Source organism: Ranitomeya variabilis, chromosome 2 (genome assembly GCF_051348905.1).
Source record: "Ranitomeya variabilis isolate aRanVar5 chromosome 2, aRanVar5.hap1, whole genome shotgun sequence".
Lineage (NCBI taxonomy): Eukaryota > Metazoa > Chordata > Amphibia > Anura > Dendrobatidae > Ranitomeya > Ranitomeya variabilis.
In genome coordinates, this window is record NC_135233.1 from 659629840 (window position 1) to 659649631 (window position 19792).

General features: G+C 39.2%; 1 protein-coding gene and 1 long non-coding RNA gene across 7 annotated transcripts in view; one reads left to right on the forward strand and one right to left on the reverse strand.

The window, feature by feature from the left end:
* Positions 1 to 19792, reverse strand: part of SASH1 (SAM and SH3 domain containing 1) — a 1249329-nt gene that overhangs the window by 1197172 nt on the left and 32365 nt on the right. The window lies entirely within an intron of this gene.
* LOC143809808 (uncharacterized) lies at positions 12390 to 18642 on the forward strand. The gene is made up of 3 exons (XR_013222467.1): positions 12390 to 13762; positions 17338 to 17567; positions 17626 to 18642. It is a non-coding gene; the product is annotated as an uncharacterized LOC143809808 (long non-coding RNA).

The following is a 19792-nucleotide window of genomic DNA, read 5'->3' on the forward strand; positions in this document are numbered from 1 at the left end:
CATTTGGAAAGATTAACTCACTTAGAAATTGATGTCAGCAACACCTCTCAATCAAGATGTCTAGCCTTCTATTTACAACAGTCTCTAAATCTCTGGGAAGTGAGGACACCAACTGCTGGAGTTAAGAGAGAAGAACGTTGTCCAATTCTTGTCTGATATAGGACTCTAGCTGCTCAACAGCCTTGGGTCTTTTTTGCAGAATTTTTAATTTCATAATGTGCCAAATGTTTGTTTTCCATTCATGTGAAAAGTTTGGACTGCAGAGAGGCCAGCTCGTCACCTGAACCCTCTATATGATGTTCAGTATCAATCGTGCCAATTCACCTCATACTTGATGTAGGCTGTTGAGCTGTGCGCTGATAACAAGTTGGATGGTCCCTCTCCTCTAGAGTCCACCGAACACGGGTACATGTTTCAATAAATAATTTTGCATTTTGATTCATCTAACCAACAGAACAGTTTTCCATTTTGCCTCAATCCATTTTAAATGAGATTTGGCCCAAAGAAGATGCGGCATTTTGAAAAATGTTGATATATGGCTTCTTCTTTTCTTATAGAGCTTTCATTTGCACTTTTGAATTGCATGGCGAACTGTGTTCACAGACAATGATTTCTGGAAGTATTTTTGAACTTCTCATGAGGCCACAGGACCACAGGTCTGCGGTTTCCATAATGAATTTCACATTTTAATTTAATTGATTACAAAACTTTCCATTTTGCCTCAGTCCATTTTAAATTAGGTTTGGCCCAGAGAAGATGGTGGCATTCTGGATTGTGTTGATATATGGCTTCTTGTTTGCATCACAGAGCTTTCTCCTGCATTTGTGGATTGTACAATGAACTATGTCAATGGACAATTATTTCTGGAAGTATTCCTGAGCCCATGTATGACCAAATCCTTCATGTTTTTAATGCAGTGACTCCTGAGGGTCTGTAGATCACAAGAATCAAACATTGACGGTTGGCCTTGTCCCTGGTGCACACGAATTTGACAAGAATCTCTGAATCTTTTGATGATCTGTACTGTAGATGGTGGGATATTCAGAGTCTTTGAAATTTTACATTGATGACCATTTTTCTGAAATTGTTCCACAATTTTTAGATGCAGTTGTTCACTGATTGGTGAACTTCTGACCATCTTTGCTTCTGAGAGACTCTGACCCTCTAGCATGCTCTTTTTCTACAGTCATATAAAAATTGACCTTCCTGTTGCTTTTCATTCGTAAAACTTATTTCCCCAGCCTTTTCTTTAATGTTGTTCCAATGTTTTGCACCCAATTTCTAAATTAGTGAAGTTTTTCAACTTCTGATCTGAGTTCTATGTTCTGTTGTTAATAAAATATGGCTATAAAAGATTTAAAAACTATTGCATTCTTGTTTTCTTTATATTTTACACAGAATCGCTAATTAGGATAATTGGGGTTGTATGTAATAGGTCTTCCTTCCACCAAGTGCCACTTACAGTACTGGATTTAAATGGATCTTCTTTGTCACCAGTTCCTAGGAGTGATTGCATTCTTTGCACACCTTACAGCTATGACTCTTATTTGACCCATATTTCCCTTTCGCATATGCTCATACTTTTTATTACTTTGATACTTTGTAGTTTGTGCCCAGTCACTGTTAAACCGTTAACATTAAAAAGTGACTTTATGTATGGCAACTACGCTGCACCAGCAATATTTAAAATCATCTGTTTTTTTTTGTTGTTGTTGGGATGCCTTTATTTCATGTGATTGTGTGTTAAATGTCACAGTAACAACCTCAGTAATCTTAAAACTTGAAGTGGCAGAAGTGGTGCAAATTGCTTTGCAAGACCCGGTTCGTAGACTGCATCATTAATCTGTGGCTGCTGTACAGGAGCCCAAGGAACCACCTTTTACCTGACAGCATGCTCGGTTCTTTTTTTGATTAGCCAGCCTGGTGCAATGCAGCGTGATGCACATGTCAAGTTACACCAGGCTGGCTTATCAAAAGAAGACACGTGGAGGCCATCAGGTAAGACGCGGTTGTCAGAGCCACAGATTACTGATATGGCCGATGGACTGAGTCATTTTAATCGAGTCACAATAACTCTAAATAACATTTACATAACTCTTTTAGTGTTATCTAATCATGTGGAAAAATTAATACAATAGCAGATGTGATTAAATAAAATATATGATACTCATGTGTCAGGTGTCGCACTACTGCTTCCATTGCTGAGTGATGATGTCAATAATACGACACATGACCAAAGAGGCCACTGTTTGGCTGCCTTTTGGTGAGCACTAGAGCTTGCAAACTGGATCACCAGCATATATAAGAGATGAGTACTGTTCATTTTTCTCATTTTATCACATTTTCTGCTGTAGGGGCATTTTCTTTTATGGTTGCCCCATCAAGGCAATTATAAAGCAAAGTCCAAGATCAAATGGTGATTATTTCCAGTCCAGTGCAGTTACCCCATCACGATATGTGACGTATATTTACGTTTTATGTTGTGTCCCTAACTTTAATGCGGGATCCGATGCTGAGCCCACACCTTTCCTCACTCATGACAACTGATTTAATCACATGACAAGGGATTTAACATGCATAGGCGGGTGTGCATCATTTCACACTCCCTTCAGTGCGCCCTGTCACGTGATCGCAGGACGCCTATGGGTTGTCATGACAGACAAGGGTCTGCTAATGACCCATGAGCCTGACATTAAGATACACCTGTGCTTCAGCTTTCCTAAGAAGACTATTAAATAAAGTTAAAAAAATAAAAAATATGAAAAAAAAACACCAAATCACCCCCCTTTTGCCCCATAAAAATACATATATTTGCATTGATGTGTTCAGAAATGTCCGATCTATCAAAAAATAAAATTAATTAATACAATCCATAAACAGCATAATGAGAAAAACAAAAATCGAAATGCCAAAATTATGCTTTTCTGGTCATCGCAAAGAGGCGATCAAAAATGGTATCATTAAAAACTTTACATCAGGCCGCAAAAAGTAAGCCATCGTCTGGCAGCAGATCCTGAAAAGTAGAGACGCTACTGGTCTTGAAAAATGGCGCCTAAAGCAAAAATAATATTTTCATATACATTTCGGAATTTTTTTTGCCACTTAAATAAAAAATAAACTACACATATTTGGTATGTGCGTACTTGTATTGACCTGGTGACTTATACTGCCAAGTTAGTTTTACCATATAGTGAACATGTTAAATTTACAACCCAAAAAACAATTGAGGAACTGCACTTTTTTTTTGCAATTTCACCACACTTGAAATTTTGTTTCCCTCTTTCCAGTACACTATATGGTAAAATCAATTGTGCCATTCAAAAAATCAACTCGTACTACACAAAACCAAGCCCTCACATGGCCATATTGACAGAAAACTATAAAAATATTATGGCGCTAAGAAGAATGGGAAGAAAAAACAAAAACAAAAATAGCAGAAAATGGCCCAGGGGGTTAAGGGATTCATGTAAGATCACAATATTGTGTATCCCAGGATAGTAAAAAGTGTGCAGTTGGCAATATACAAATGTGCAAAATATGAATCCAATGTAAAAAAAGGAATCAAAATTCATTGACAAGTTTGACATGTTCACCTACAATAATATTACACAGTGTTTTAGGTGAAGGCCGACCTGGAGGAAAAGGTATTTGTGAGGACTATAATAAATTGAATTGCATTATCGTACAGCTTTGAGCTTCATACAAATTCAACTATTAGTTTGCTTGAGCGGAGCTTCAGTTCATGGATATTAATTTTCCTGTCTTTGATGTATTCCACTAACTGTTTAGGGAATTAGCAGTCTGTGGTAGCTGCATAATTTATTAGAAGACAGATTATACACCAGGAAAGGAGCAAGACACAGAGAATGCTACAGTCACACTCCAATGTGTATTTCCTACCAAATGACTGAGCACTGGCTGCCAATGATCCTTATGCTTACCCTGGAGCTAACTGTGGAGATATGAACACATGTTTTGTTTGGTGACCTGCTTCCTGTCACATCAGGTCCTCATATCATAACTTATGCAATATTAATAAAGATTATTAAACTACTATAATTTATGTACAAATGTGGACAAAATTGTTGGCACCCTTCTGTTAAAGTAAGGAAAACCCACAATGGTCCCGGAAATAACTTGAAACTGCTGAAAGTAATTTTCAATTTAAATTTACTGAATATCAACTAATGAAGATCAGACATTGCTTTTTAATTGTGGTTCAACAGAAGAATTAAAAAATAAAATAAAAATAATGAAAATGGCCTAGACAATAATGATGGTACCCTTAACTTAGAATTGAGTTGAACAATGTTTTGCGGTAACCATTGCAGCACAACAAATTATTTCTATAACTCTCAATGAAACTTCTGCACCATTCCACAGTTACTTTGATCCATTCCTCAAGGGAAACCCTGCTCCAACATTCTCATGTTTGAAGGATGCCTTCTCCAGCCTCTATGTTTCAGCTCCTTCCTCAGCTGTACAATAGGATTTAGATCAGGGCTCCCAGAAGGCCACTTCAGAATAGTCCAAAGATTTGCCCTTAGCCATTCTTGGATAATTTTAGCAAAGGTTTTTGGCACTGGCAGTACATTTTGCTCCAGAATGCTTTGATAGTCTTGAGATTTTATTGTACCCTGCGCAGATGTAAAACACCTTGCTCCAGATGTAGCACGCCAGCCCCTTCGACACAACCAAGACCCCTCCATGTTTCACAGTAGGCACAATGCTCTTTTCTTTGTATGTTTCATTTTTGAATTTGTGAACATAGAACTGATATGACTTGCCAAAATTCTAGAGTCTTGTCTCATCTGTGCAAAGCACATTCTTCCAGGAAATGTGTGACTTACTGTATATACTCATGTATAAGCTGAGTTTTTAAGCACCTTTTTTTTGTTGAAAAAGACCCCCCTCGGCTTATACACGAGTCACAGTCCCACTTACCTGTTCTCCGATGCAGTGCGGAGGTTCCCTGGTGTCTCTGGATGCATACAGTGTGCGCCCTCTGCCTGAACATTCACTGCAGAGAGCCGGTGATGCTGAGGAGCACTGGTCAGCGACAAGAGGTGAGTATGTCATTTTTTTTAATGCAGCAGCAGCAATATAGGGTATATGACCAGCATAAACTGCATTATTGAGAATTATATGAGCATCTTATGGGGCCCATCATCAAATTTATGGAGCATTATATGGAGCATATTTTTGTATGGAGCATCTTATGGGCCATCATCATCTTTATGCAGTATTATATGGGGCATATTTTCATATGGAGCATCTTATGGGGCCATCATAAACTTTATGCAGCATTATATAGGGCATATTTTTGTAGGGAGCATCTTATGTGGCCCATCATCAACTTTATGGAGCATTATATGTGGTGTTTTTTTGTATGAAGCATCTTATGGGGCCCATGTCTCAATTAATGTAATTTTATTGGTATCTATAATAATTTTTGAAATTTACCAGTAGCTGCTGCATTTTCCAATCTAGAAGAAGAAGGGACAAAAAAACGGTCATAGGAGCGCATACGAGATGATATAAAATCTTCATTTATTAGTTTCCAGCTCATCGTCTCGCATGCGCTCCTATGACCGTTTTTTTGTCCCTTCTTGTTTTATCCTCTTGCAAGGCATCCGGCTGGAGCTGCAGCGTATCTTCCATTTTAACCACCCCTAACACCAGCTTGGCGCTCCTGTGAAGCCGTTCGTCATTTTCTTTTTCTCTAGCATTTCCCACTCTAGGCTTATACTTGAGTCAATAAGTTTTTCCATTTTTTTGTGGTAAAATTAGGTGCCTCGGCTTATACTCAGGTTAGCTTATACTGGAGTATATACGGTATCTATATGAATTTTGGCAAATTCCAGTCTTGTTTTATATGATTTGTTTTCACCAGTAGTTTCATCTTCTATGAAGTCCACTTTGGCCAAGACGGTGAAGGATGGCGCGATCTGACATTGATGTGTCTTGAAATTGGAATTCACATCTAATCTCTTTGGAATTTGTTCTGGGCCCTTTCATTACCATTTGGATTATTCGTCTCCTCAATAAGTCATCAATCTGCCTCTTGCGGCCACATCCAGGCAAGTTGGCTATAGTTCCATAGGCCTTAAACTTCTGAACAATATGTGCAACAGTAGTAACAAGAAAATCAATTTGTTTAGAGATGGTTTTATAGCCTTTACCTTTAACATGTTTGTCTATAATTTTTTTAAAATTTCCTGAGACAACTCTCTCCTTAGGCTTTTTTGCGCAATGTGATACACACAAGGATACCAAATGGCACAGTGACTATTTTTCACCCTATAAATAGGAAGACAGATGATTACAAGTTTGTAGACACCTGTGATGATAATGACAGGACTCACCTGTTTAACAGGTCTGTATGGGTAAATTATTTCAGTCTTTCCTTGGGTACCATCATTTCCACACCATTTTTATTACTTAGGAATGTTTAATTTTCATTAGTTGATATTCAGTAAATATAAATTGAAAAAGTATTTTGTCAGTTTCAAATTATTTCAGTGATCATTGTGGGTTTTTCTTACTTTAACAGAAAGGTCCAAAAATTTTGCCCAAGTCTGTAAAAAGTGAAGGAAGTTGTAAATGAACTATATATAAAATTGAGCAGAAGTGGAGAAACAAAATGACAAATCATATAGATTACTTTATTCTTTACAAGTTAAACAACACCAATCCTAGAGTACAAAAGTACAGCTACCTTACAAAGCAGATGGATAGATAGAGATGGATCTGTTATTTCCACCTTATGAACTTGCCAATTTCTTGTTATGAACCATGAGGTTCCAATGAAGCCGAATTGTACAGTATATATAAAATATGTACGTAATGCAGAGCACCACCCAATTTCCTTCCTAAAGTAATCTGTTGGCTGGATATTTACCCACATGATATAAACAGGAAAAAGATATGTCTAAACAAAGAAGAAATAATTGCTGCAAAAACATAAATGTCATCTAATAAAACACCTACACTACAAGCCAACATACACTAAGATTTAGGAGCAGTCCCGAAATTACCGGAGAGACTACATAGGATTGGCACCATATGTTATGACATATGAGTCATTTAGCAAAAAAAAGCTAAGGGAGTGCATTCCTAATGTATCCCAACAGATAATTTGTGCAAATGGCTCATCTTCTGTATACTTTGCTGACATCTGCAATCTGCTCGGATCGATTTGAAATATAATGTTATTTGCAGCAAAGGAGACAGGTTTTACACTCAAAAAACAATAAAATGAGAACTGTCTGGAGTTACCACGTGCTGATGAACATATCTCCTGTAGGTCACCTTGCCTACAATGCACAATTTTAGAAAATGCGTTTTGTCGTACGAAAAAAAAGAACATTTTCAACATCTAATGGGGAAAAACACCTTTTCTCTATCACATCATACGATACTTTATTCTTATAGTTCGTTTCAAACACATTCTTTAGTGATGAATGGACCAGAGGGAGATTAAATGGGAAGTCTATCCTCTATTAGTTCTCCATAGTGGATAAGGATGTCAGCAGCATTACTACAGCTATCAGCCATCAGAACATGAGGAACATAATCTCATCATTGCTGTAGGAATTAAGGGATCTAAGTCATTAAATTGTCCAGAGGTATAATTTATGAGGAATATTTTATATGTTTAAAGACAAAAGAGCTGTGCACCTAAAGTAGAAGTAAAGAACACTGCACTGGCATCCACTGTGATATATACTCGATATGGGGATGGATGGGACTGTAGTTTGGCAGCTTTGGTCTTAAGTTCTGGTACAAAATCTTCAGGGATTTTAAAGCATCTATCAATTAGCCATAATTTTAGTTCCAGCTATTAGATTAGAACAAGATTGATTATTTCCTGGTACGGGCAACTGTCAAGGGGTGAGATACATTTGGCATCAAGCAAACTGTCAGTTCTTGAAGTTAATGTGTAGTTTCCCTGGTATTCAGTGGTGAATAGGTACCAAAAGTGGTTTAAGAAAGAAGATCCAATAAACCAGCAACAGTGTTATGGATGCTCAGATCTCACTGATATGTTTGCAGAATGAAGGTTAGCTAGTCTGATCTGATTCTTAAAAAGGGCTTCTGTACCACTAAACGCTGAAGATTCAACAATGGCTGTGATAGGAAGGTGTCAGAATACACAGTGAAATACATCATGTAACATAGCCACAAACTAGTCTTGAGTGCTCATATTGACCACTGTCCAATGTCAAAAGATCAAATGATTCTACTGGACATGTGAGCATTAAACTGCAGTGATCTAGACTCATCAATCACAATTTCTTCATCATCTTCTGGATGGCTGGGGTAATGTGTCTGGCTTACATAGCAAACAAGCAACCAGGGTGCATTTTGGCAAAAAATAAAGGCAGCGGAGGCAGTGTGATGTTTTGGGTAATGTTCTGCTTGGAAACCATAGGTTGTCTACATCAATGTAACATCTACATGAATGCAAACCAAAACCTACCTAAATATAATTGCAATCTAAATAGATCCATTCATTGCCAAAAATGTTTACCAGTAGCAGTGGCTTTTATCAAAAGGATGTCTCCTGCCACATTGCAAACATTGTTCAGGAATGGTTTGAGGAACATGATAAACAGTTGACAGTATTATCTTTGCCTCCAAATTCCTCAAATCTCAGTTTGATTGAGCTATTGTTTGATCTGTAGAAAATACAATCCTGGTCCATAGACACTGAGACCCCACCTCACAACTTACAGGATTTAATGGATCTTCTGCTAACATCTTGGCAACAGATACCACAGGATCCATTTAGAGGTATTGTGATGCCCATGGCTCCACAGATCAAAGCTACATTGGTGGTGCAAATGGAAGTACACAATAATAGGCCAGTGATTTTAATATTATGACTGATTGGTATAGGATTTAAATACTTTATGTGACTATAACAATATCTTTGTCAGGGATGGACATTCCACATGTGCAGGTGCATCAAAGTCCAGCAAGCAAAATAATACACACCCACATAGAATACACATGAAACAATGAAAGCTATAGGAAATAAAAGCTAAGTATTGTTTCCTTGATTGAATGTAATGGACCATGTTAATGAGAGTTCTGAAATACTGGAGAAATTGGCTTGTTGATAAAAATTTGAAATGATCCCCTCAATTTTGAGATCGTATTTGTTTATCAGGAAGGAGAGCGCATCAATTTCTTGCATGGGGGACTATGTCTGTTTAGGCCCTTCGCCTCAATTGTTCTCATAGTTTTTTTTTGGTGTTATTCCTAACTTAGCAGTACAAAATGTACACATACAAAAAGTAAAGAATTCGACAAATAGGATGAAGCTCCACATCCTCTTCTGCCCATGGACACAGAAGGACAACTGGTTTGGATATGAGAGACACCACATATTATCTATGCTGCATGCTTTTTATATTATGCAGATATCTCATTCATTAGTCTGAAGGACTTATTGATTGATTTCATAAATAATCTCTTTCAACTTCCCTGTAAAAGGAACCTGTTGCATTAAAATAAATCAGTTCAATCTTCAGGAAAGAGAAACTTGAACATCTTGATATATCATATGTGATATCGATTCAGTACAGGACAGGCTTCACATGTCCAAGTTTCACTTTCAGATTGCAGATTGTTCCTTCTGGACCTTTTTCAGGTGTCTTTACGTAAAGTAAATGGCCTCTAGGGCTTATAAGATACTGTGGAGTTCAGGTCCGAGAACCTATGGCCGGTCCGGAAATCATGGTCAGTACACTGACTGCGAAATGCGTGAAGCAAGCCAAACCCATGTAAATTTTGGGCTAATCAATAAAATGGGCAATCCTAATCAGTGATTGACGGCCTTCCCCATATATATACACAGACAGCGATATCTGTCAATCACTACGTAGCACTGCCCACTCCACTGTGAACCCCAGAATGGACAGGGATTTAAATGAATAAATTCGAGTTATAATGAATATTATCCCTTACAACAATTTTCTCAGCTCCTTCCTCCTGCTCTACAGCATTCTGCATGCAGACTACCCAGGTTCACTTGATCTTTCCTAAGATCACTGACCAGGGAGAGCTTAAAACCCCTGACTTACCCTGAAAATTGTGACCTGACATCAGGAACATGGTCATAGTAGCATCCTTGTGCTGATAGTCTCAGTGAAAATTAAATGTAATAATATGAATGCAGCCGTGATTCACAGCACTGCATTGTTTCAGAGATAAAACAGCGCCATAAATTTGTGTATAATGTACGCTTGCCTAAAGGTGCACTCCCAGCAAAAGTGGTATCTACTAATTTCCTCTATGTCTGTAATGTAGTGTGGGTGAAATAATGCACTTGCCAAAACTGTCCTTGTAGCCACCACTGCTCCAGTCCTCTTCTGGATCACATGATCTCATTAGCCGGATCACACAGGATTTATGTGTGGACCTGAAGTCACTTTCACAGGGTAAGTCTATAGCATCCTGTTTTGAGGCTCCAAAGGCTATCATTGGTGAAAGTAGTACCAACCTATATAGCAATCCTGCTGTGAACTGTCAAAGAGGACGCGCACTCAGGTGGGTCAGAAGAGAACCAGTAAGTATCCTATTGCATGTATATTACATTACAGACACGTATAGAAGGGACTAGGTGATAACATTTTTGTTGGGCTTGCCTCTTTAATGTATTTATTTGAAAAAAGTCTTAGCTATTCTCTAAATTTAATATAGTCACCTACTATAATTTATATTTTTGATTTCACAACTATTATTATTTAAAAGGCCATAATTTTAGGCATTAGCATTTGTCTCCACATATAGCAATGATACTAGTTATAAAACTTGTTCTTAAATATAAAATTTTAGGATTATTCTCAAGTTTGGAAGTCCATTGAATAGGGGAAACTTCCCAATCACTGGGGATCACGAGAATCAGGGATCTGAAAAGGAGTGGTGGACGATTACGCACCTTTGCTCCATTCATTCCTATGGAAGGGCTGAAGACCAATTGGCGATATTTGGTGGTTCTACTGAGACGGAATGGATTAGCAGTGTGCATGATAAACATACAGCAGGCATTCATTAATGGGATTTTCTAGGCTGAAAATAAAAGTCTGCAGTCACTATATGTGACTGCAGAATGGCAAATTGTCACAGAATACAATGCCTTTGTTGACATAATTTACCTGCAGTCCCACAAGTGGGCAGATGGGGGGGCCATATGTAGGCAATTTGCATAACTGTGGTCATGTGATGACTAGATTCTCATGCACTACTCTGTTGAGAGAAGTAGATGACAATCTAGTCGGCCAATAACCAAAACTATACAAATCACATACATGTGCCCACCCACCGCGCCCACCCATACACTGAAGCTGCAAATACCGGTGAATTGTGATAGAGTAAGTATTGCCCACTGTCACAAGTTATCAGCTCAAAAACCCCTTAAGAATCTTTCTACACAGCTTAACGAGAATGGAATTAGTGTTAGTATTAGACAATATCAAGACATTTGGTAGAGGATGAAGGGAGTTAACGGCGTACTATAATACTCTGTAAACAGTATTCTACACAGGCTTCATCGTTCCTGCTGCCAGGTTTTCTAAATATGTGCTCTTTGATTTAAAATACTAATCCAGATGCATAGCAAGTAATAATCTTAACACTTACTCCAGTTTCCCGATTTTGTGAAAACACAAATACAAATATTCTACATATCGTTTCTTCTGACAAATCAAAAATGTGTAATTCTCATCATCACATGGGCAACAGGATAGTCAAAATTGAACTTAATCACAGCCATGATGGGAACCCTTCGAGTTTTTCTCTTAGATGTTTCCTTTAAAGACTTCAGGATTTGTATTTGTTGCTATATAACTGTAGTAAATTGTGCAGAGATGAAAATTCTATTATCTTTCTTCTGCTCCAGCAGACACCCACTGCCTGCATGGTCGTATGCTATTAGCCGTGGACCTGTCAGATGGATATTCTCTGCAAGGCAATTAAAATTTGAGTATCGTCAGCATGGCTAAAAGTTCATACAGAAATAACTAATGTGGCTCAGTCTTATGCTCCACATCTGTGGTGGTTCAGCTTCTGTTTCATTAAAGCTTACTTACAGTTTGGGAAACATTTTTGCTTTTTAGTACATTTCTTTTTAGAATTATTGCTAGTTATTGAAGATTTATTTTGCTAACAGACACAATGTTATTTATGTATAAAGGTGCATTATTTTTCAGTTCCTTTTAGCTTTGTTCTCAAACCAGTAAATAAGATCATATTTAAAAAAAAATAAAAAATAAAATAAAATTTGTTTTTCTGGTCCAAAGCGCCTACTATTTGCATTGCTTTACATAATAAACGTGTCACCTGTTCTTTTATTTTTATATTTTTATGTTTTCTTTTTTTTTAATTAAATGTATTTCAATTAGTATAAATAGATTTAGAAAGTAACATTCTGGCTATCTGCAGCTACCAATAAAAAGAGCATACTCTTATTACTCAGTTCATTGTAGTATACAGCAAGCGCTCCCTCATATGATGGTTGCAGGCCTCCAGCATGTTGTTGTTTAAAGGGAATCTGTCACTGGGTTTTTGCTATGTAATCCGAGCCTATGATTCAGCAGTGTCCATTTTTTTAAGCAGGCATAAAAGCGTGGTCGGCACCACAGTTTTGTGCATCTCTGAAAAGAAGGACATCACTGAAAAGAGGCCAGACGAAGTCCAGAGTAATTTTGCTGCCTTATTATATTGAATGGATCCCTTAGGGGGGTTCATCTGAATCATGTCATTCGGTGATTTAGATAGACACCCTGATGTAAGTTACAATAACACTTTTTAATATATATATAAAAAAATGAGTACATCTCAGATGGTTTTACCCATCTGTAGAAAGTTTTGCAGAAATAGAAAGAGTGGAATCACACATCAATAAACAACATGGCCATCACATTAAAGTTCTATAGACGGCCTATAGCTATCTATACTGGTCACCATAAAAATGCTAGTGGTAAAATGAAATCCAATTTGTCCATTGCAGCTGCAGCTGCTATATTTAGGCTGGGGGGCAATATCCATGGCCCCTTACCAGTCTGAGATTTCCAGCCCCCAGCTGTCTGCTTTAACTTGGCTGGTTGTCAAAAATGGGGGGCAGCCCACACAGTTTTTTTTTAATTACTTAAACAATTAAAAGAAATGGCATAGGAACCCCTCTATCCTTGATAACCAGCCATGATAAAGTTGACATCTGGGGGTTGCAGTCCGCAGCTGCCAGGTTTGCCATGCTGGTTATCAAGAAAGAGAACAGACCCCACGTTATTTTTTTAATTTATAGTGCAAGCGCCAGCTGATGAATACTCTCATCAGCGGTGCCTGCTCTTGCTGTTATCAGCTACAGCAGGCGTAGGCTGATGGAAGTAGTACTTTTTACCACTGGTCACAGTTGCTGGCTCACGCTGTCATCTGACAGGGTGGTAACTGCAGCTCTCTGACCAGTGGTAATAATCTTAACACCGATCAGAGTCAGTGTTTGCCACGCTATCATGCAGATGGATGGAGGCAGCTGTCAAACAATGGATGTCCGGGCCCCCATTTATATGAATGGGGTCTGGCTTTGGGTAATGTTCTGGTAACCGAACTTTTTCTTAAATGGTCAGCCAAACCCGAAAATCCAGGGGTTTGCCCATCACTACTCCTAACTTCCTAACCAAAAAAAATTATGTTTAAAAAATGATGCTTATGTAAAATGTTGTTTATTAACTATTTTGTGTGGTATAACTATCTGGTTTAACCCCTTCATGACCCAGCCTATTTTGACCTTAATGACCTGGCCGTTTTTTAAAATTCTGACCAGTGTCCCTTTATGAGGTAATAACTCAGGAACGCTTCAACGGATCCTAGCGATTCTGAGATTGTTTTTTCAAGACATATTGGGCTTCATGTTAGTGGTAAATTTAGGTCGATAATTTTTGCGTTTATTTGTGAAAAAAATGGAAATTTGGCTAAAATTTTGAAAATTTCGCAATTTTCTAATTTTGAATTTTTATTCTGTTAAATGAGAGAGTTATGTGACACAAAATAGTTAATAAATAACATTTCCCACATGTCTACTTTACATCAGCACAATTTTGGAAACAAATTTTTTTTTTGCTAGGAAGTTATAAGGGTTAAAATTTGACCAGCGATTTCTCATTTTTACAACGAAATTTACAAAACCATTTTTTTTAGGGACCACCTCACATTTGAAGTCAGTTTGAGGGGTCTATATGGCTGAAAATACCCAAAAGTGACACCATTCTAAAAACTACACCCCTCAAGGTGCTCAAAACAACATTCAAGAAGTTTATTAACCCTTCAGGTGCTTCACAGCAGCAGAAGCAACATGGAAGGAAAAAATGAACATTTAACTTTTTAGTCACAAAAATGATGTTTTAGCAACAATTTTTTTATTTTCCCAAGGGTAAAAAGAGAAACTGGACCCCAAAAGTTATTGTACAATTTGTCCTGAGTACGCTGATACCCCATATGTGGGGGGGAACCACTGTTTGGGCTCACGACATGGCACGGAAGGGAAGGAGCGCCATTTGACTTTTTCAATGAAAAATTGGCTCCAATGTTTAGGCACACAGGGGCTCTCCAAACGCGACATGGTGTCCGCTAAACATTGGAGCTCCCCCACAAGTGACCCCATTTTGGAAACAAGACCCCCCAAGGAGCTTACCTAGTTGCATAGTGAGCACTTTGAACCCCCAGGTGCTTCACAAATTGATCCTTAAAAAGAAAAAGTACTTTTTTTTCACAAAAAAATTCTTTTAGCCTCAATTTGTTCATTTTCACATGGGCAACAGGATAAAATGGATCCTAAAATTTATTGGGCAATTTCTCCTGAGTACACTGATAGATCACATGTGGGGGTAAACCACTGTTTGGGCACACGGCAGAGCTCGGAAGGGAAGGAGCGCCATTTGACTTTTTGAATGAAAAATTAGCTCCAATTGTTAGCGGACACCATGTCGCGTTTGGAGAGCCCCTGTGTGCCTAAACATTGGAGCTTCCCCACTTGTGACCCAATTTTGGAAACTAGACCTCCCATGGAACTAATATAGATGTGCGGTGACCACTTTAAACCCCCAAGTGCTTCACAGAAGTTTATAACGCAGAGCCGTGAAAATAAAAAATAATTTTTATTTCCTCAAAAATTATTTTTTAGCCTGCAATTTTTTATTTTCACAAAAGTAACAGTAGAAATTGGACCCCAATAGTTGTTGCCCAGTTTGTCCTGAGTACACAAATACCCCATATGTGGGGGTAAACAACTGTTTGGGCACACATCGGGGCTCAGAAGGGAAGTAGTGACTTTTGAAATGCAGACTTTTATGTAATGGTCTGCGGGCATCACGTTGCGTTTGCAGAGCCCCTGATGTGCCTAAACAGTAGAAACCCCCCACACGTGACCCCATTTTGGAAACTAGACCCCCCAAGGAACTTATCTAGATATGTGGTGAGCACTTTGAACTCCCAAGTGTTTCATAGAAGTTTACAACGCAGAGCTGTGAAAATAAAAAAATCATTATTCTTTCCTCAAAAATGATGTTTTAGCAAGCAATTTTTTATTTTCACAAGGGTAGCAGGAGAAATTGGACCCCAATAATTGTTGCCCAGTTTGTCCTGAGCAGGCTGTTACCCCATATGTGGGGGTAAACCACTATTTTGGGTGCACGTCGGTGCTCGGAAGGGAGGGAGCACCATTTGACTTTTTGAATACAAGATTGACTGGAATCAATGGTGGCGCCATGTTGCGTTTGGAGACCCCTGATGTGCCTAAACAGTGGAAACCCCTCAATTCTAACGCCAACACTAACCCCAACACACCCCTAACCCCAACTCTAGCCATAACCCTAATCACAACCCTAACCCCAACACACCCCTAACCACAACCCCAACCCCAACACACCCCTAACCCCAATCCCAACCCTAACCCAACCCTATCCCCAACACACCCCTGACCCTAACCATAACCCTAACCACAGCCTAATCTTAACCCTATTTCCAACCCTAGCCCTAATTCCAACTCTAGCTCTAATTCCAACCCTAACCCTAAGGCTATGTGCCCACGTTGCGGATTCGTGTGAGATTTTTCCCCACCATTTTTGAAAAATCCGCAGGAAAAAGGCACTACGTTTTACCTGTGGATTTACCGCGGATTTCCAGTGTTTTCTGTGCGGATTTCACATGCGGATTCCTATTGAGGAACAGGTGTAAAACGCTGCGGAATCCGCACAAAGAATTGACATGCTGCGGAAAATACAGCACAACGTTTCTGCGCGGTATTTTTCGCACCATGGGCACAGCGGATTTGGTTTGCCATAGGTTTACATGGTACTGTAAACCTGATGGGAAACTGCTACAAATATGCAGCAGCCAATCCACTGTGGATCCGCAGCCAAATCCGCACCGTGTGCACATAGCCTAATTCTAACCCTAACCCTAGTTCTAACCCTAACCCTAACCTTAGCCCTAACCCTAGCCCTAACCCTAACCCTAATCCTAACCCTAATCCTAACCCTAGCCCTAACCCTAACCCTAGCCCTAACCCTAACTCTAATCCTAGCCCTAGTGTAAAAAAAAAAATAAAAAAAAATATTTTCTTTATTTTATTATTGTCCCTACCTATGGGGGTGATAAAGGGGGGAGGTTTATTTATTATTTTTTTATTTTGATCGCTGTGATAGAACCTATCACAGCGATCAAAATGTACCTGTAACGAATCTGCCAGCCGGCAGATTCGGCGGGCGCACTGCGTATGCGCCCGCCATTTTGGAAGATGGCGGCGCCCATGGAGCACACGGACGGACACCGGGAGGGACACCGGAGGTCGGTAAGTATGAGGGGGGTTTCGGACAGCGGGGGGAGGGATTGGGCTGCGGGGGGAGCGGACATGAGGACGGAGGGGAGCGGAGGACAGCAATTACAGGACGGAGGACCGTGGGGACAAGATCGGTGGCGGTGGAGGGGGGCAGATTGCGATCTCCAGCCATGGCTGATGCTATTGCAGCATCAGCCATGGCTGGATTGTAATATTTCACCAATTTTCATTGGTGAAATATTACTATCGCTCTGATTGAAAGTGAAACGTCACTTTCAACAGCCAATCAGAGCGATCGTAGCCATGGGGGGGGCGAAGCCACCCCCCCCTGGGCTCAAGTACCACTCCCCCTGTCCCTGCAGGTCGGGTGAAATTACAGTTAACCCTTTCACCCGGCCTGCAGGAGCGCGATCCGACCATGACGCATATGCTGCGTCACAGGTCGGATTGGCACAGGTTTTCATGACGCATACACTGCGTCAAAGGTCGGGAAGGGGTTAAGGACATAACAATTTTAAGTTTGAAAATTAAGAAATTTTCTACATTTTCCCAAGTTTCCAATAATTTCACAAATAAATGCAATTCATATCAAAAATTCTTTACCACTGTCATGAAGTACAATAGCTCACAACAACAGTGTCAGAATCACTGGAACATGTTTTCAAGCATACCAGAGTTATTACCACATAAAGTGACACTGGTCAGAATTGTAAAATTTGGCCTGGTCATGATAGTGAAACCAGGCTGGCTGGTGAAGGGGTTAAATCCATATCTATTTAGAGGACAAAGCTCCATCAGTTATATATATTCACAATTTTGCAATCATAACATTTTAAATATATTTAAATAGAAAATAAAAAGATGGACATTTACATTTAAATTTTAAGGTAATGCATAAAACATGTCCAATAAAAAAAAAAACCTTTTCCTGTTTTACTCATCTAGAATTAACATACCCAAGATTTATAGGCAAAGCAGTACACATAAACGATTAAATCAATGCTACATAAAATATGGCGGAATAAGTAAACCATGCTTTGGATATGACAAATACTATAGATTCAACGACGTTACTCCTTTTTTATACTAAGTGCCTGCTTGGCAACAATTTACTACTGAAAGCTTTATGCATATTCAATTTTTCTATGAACACACCCAAAAAGCTTTTAGAATATAGTTTATCTGTCAAAAACCAAACTATAATTATCTAACAAAATTTATCTTCAGCGCACCGCAAGCATACGAGTTGTTATTTGTGACTTTCTCACAGGAGCAAAATTATCGAGAAAGCATAAAAGCTTTTAAATCAATCACAGGTGAGTGATAAGGTACACTTAGCTTCATTTTTAGCAGTGATATATTTCTTGGGTATTTATATAAACAGAATTTTCAGACTGTGTTTCAATAGGTCTGCTCAGTTCTGTTGCTGAAATGGCAAATTTGTCTGCATGTATATATTAGGACAAGAGCGGGCCCAGTGAGATGATCAGAGACTGGTATTTGGGTAAACCTCACTTAGGTATGTACTACACAGGAGCTATCTCTTCGAATTGGAAAATATGATATTAGACATATTGTTAGAATTGTGACATTATGACTAGTGAGAAACAGACAATCCCTGCATGTGTTGTGACCATCAAACAGCAGCGAGACATGCAGCCGCGGGGACTCAAACATATTTTTCGAGCACGCCGAAGACAGTCGGTTAGCACAGGAGCATGCTCGGATGACGCAGCATGTTCACTCATCTCTAATTATTAAACATAAATTTATTTGCAGATTCATTTTAATACAGCAATGCAGCTACAAGATCTAAAAGAAATGTTCTCTTCCTAGACATTTACTTAAAGTGTATCTTTGCTTCAGACTTTTCAGAATAAGTATTGTGTGTTTATGAGGTTTAGTACAATTTCTATTTATTATATGATGTATTTATTGCATTTATCCCCTGTTTGCCACTCTGCAGGCAGCATGTGTAATTGTCAGTTTTCCCTGAACTAATTGCTGGAGATTTATTGCTATGATGTTATCCAGTACACAATACACAGAAAAAGGGATTTTTGCCCTCCTACTTTTTTTGCAGCACACCCTTAGGCCCATTTCACACGTCTGTATAAAACCGGTACTGGAAAAAAAAAAATACCAGTGTCATCAGTGTATAAAGCAGCAGCATTGTCACTGTGTTTCTGCCTCTCTCCTCCCTCTTCCTCTTCACTTTCCATAGACTTCTATGAGCAACAAATGTAACCTGATTATGGTATGAAAAAAAGGAAATTATAAGATGATTACTAGGGTTGAGCGAAACGGGTCGATCATTTTCAAAAGTCGCCGACTTTTGGCTAAGTCGGCGTCTCATGAAACCCGATCCGACCCCTGTGCTTGTCGGCCATGCGGTACGCGACTTTCGCGCTAAAGTCGCGTTTCAATGACGCGAAAAGCGCCATTTCTCAGCCAATGAAGGTGAACGCAGAGTGTGGGCAGCGTGATGACATAGATCCTGGTCCCCACCATCTTAGAGAAGGGCATTGCAGTGATTGGCTTGCTGTCTGCGGCGTCACAGGGGCTATAAAGGGGCGTTCCCGCCGACTGCCATCTTACTGCTGCTGATCTGAGCTTAGGGAGAGGTTGCTGCCGCTTCGTCAGAAGCAGGGAGAGCGTTAGGCAGGGTCCACTAACCACCAAACCGCTTGTGCTGTAGCGATTTCCACTGTCCAACACCACCTTCGGTGTGCAGGAACAGTGGAAGCTATTTATTTTTTTTTTTTCCTCAGCGCTGTAGCTCATTGGGCTGCCCTAGAAGGCTCCGTGATAGCTGTATTGCTGTGTGTACGCCACTGTGGAAACCAACTGCTTTTTTCAAAGCACATATCCTCTTGTTCCTTTCTGCACAGCTATCTTTTTTGTTTGTCCACACTTTTTATTTAATTTGTGCATCAGTCCACTCCTATT